Below are 1841 nucleotides of genomic sequence, written 5' to 3'. Positions count from 1 at the left end.
GTGGGAATGCAAGTTGGTGCATTCCCACCAACAGTGTAAGAGGGTTCCCCTTTCTCCACATCCTCTCCAACATTTGTTGTTTACTGTCTTGTTAATTTTGGCCATTCTAACTGGTGTAAGGTGGTATCTCAATGTGCTTTTGATTTGAATCTCCCTGATGGCTAATGATGATGAACATTTTTTCATGTGTCTGTTAGTCATTTGTATGTCTTCTTTGGAGAAGTGTCTGTTCATGTCTTCTGCCCATTTTTTGATGTGATTATCTGTTTTGTGTGTGTTGACTTTGAGGAGTTCTTTATAGATCATGGATATCAGCCCTGATTTCAAGCTTTGCTACAAAGCTGTGATCAGCAACACAGCATGGTACAGGCACAAAAGCAGACATAGACCAGTGGAACAGAGTAGAGAGTTCAGATATGGACCCACAACTCTACAGTTAAATAATTTTCAACAAAGCAGGAAAAAATATATATATACAGTGGGAAAAAAAGACAAGTCTCTTCAATAAATGGTGCTGGGAAAATTGGGTAGCTATGCATAGAAGAATGAAACTCGATCATTTTCTCACACCATACACAAAGATAAACTCGAAATGGATAAAAGACCTCAACATGAGGCAGGAATCTATCAGGATCCTGGGAGCAGGAGGAGGGCATAGGCAGTAACCTCTTTGACATGGGCCACAGCAACTTCTTTCAAGACATGTCTCCAAAGGCAAAGGAAACAAAAGTAAAATAAACTTTTGGGACTTCATCAAGGTAAAAAAGCTTCTGCACAGCAAAAGAAACAGTCAACAAAACAAAGAGGCAACCCACATAATGGGAGAAAGTACTCTATATGTTTTGAAGACAATCAGAAGGTTATTTTGATAGTTAAATCCATGGTTTAGCTGAGAGCTAAAAGCTACTCTTTGCTCTCTCTGTTAAGTAGATCATTCTTTATAAGTTCTTCAAAAACAAGACAGATTCAAACCCATCTCACATGTTGAGTTATGGAACTACCAGAAGGAAGAATAGCTGGAATGATTTCATTGAGCTCAAATATGTGATATCTGATTCCCATTATATACCTGGATTATAGCTTCAAAGCAGTTGTAGGGCCAGGTAATGGTAAAAACAAATTGTATTATGGACATTTGGGAGGGTATGTGATATGGTGAGTGCTGTGAAATGTGTAAGCCTGACGATTCACAGACCTGTATCCCTGGGACAAATAATACATTATATGTTAATAAAAATAATTAATAAAAAAAACTAAAAAAAAAAACAAATTGTATACAATGCATATGTTTTAAAGCAGAAAGGCATTCATCAATAGCACATGCCTACACATACACTATCACCAAAAACATTCATTTTGTATACATTTAGATCCATCAGATCAGGAACATAATAATGCAACGATCACCTTGTCATTGTGTCTTGGCTAAGTTTAGTCTTTATTATGGGATACCACGGTAAATTAAATTCATCAATTGAACAAAAGGAAGGCATAAGAAACTTTGTGTCTTAGAAGACACAAGAAATTTTCCATTTTGGTAATGAAAATGGAGGGTATTTCAAGAGAGTCAACAGCATTTGTGAAGCATGTCTCTATAAAATCATGTTTCCATATGCTTACAGGGATGGTGAGATGGAAAAGAAATAGAACAAGATGAGCTGAAGGCATAGGAAGAGTCTAAACTATCAGTGATATCAAATACCACGTGCAGGAAGAGAGTTTTTCAGTAGTTGAATGGAAATAGACAGACATTCAGGAACCAAAATAGGAAGACTTGTGAGTGATGATTTTAGCTTATCTGAGGGCAACAGGGGATTCATTAGGGTTGAAACCCTGGTAAG

This window comes from Enhydra lutris, unplaced genomic scaffold (assembly GCF_002288905.1).
Source record: "Enhydra lutris kenyoni isolate GAN:26980312 unplaced genomic scaffold, ASM228890v2 scaffoldscaffold12, whole genome shotgun sequence".
Taxonomy (NCBI): Eukaryota; Metazoa; Chordata; class Mammalia; order Carnivora; family Mustelidae; genus Enhydra; species Enhydra lutris.
This window is presented reverse-complemented; position numbering follows the sequence as displayed.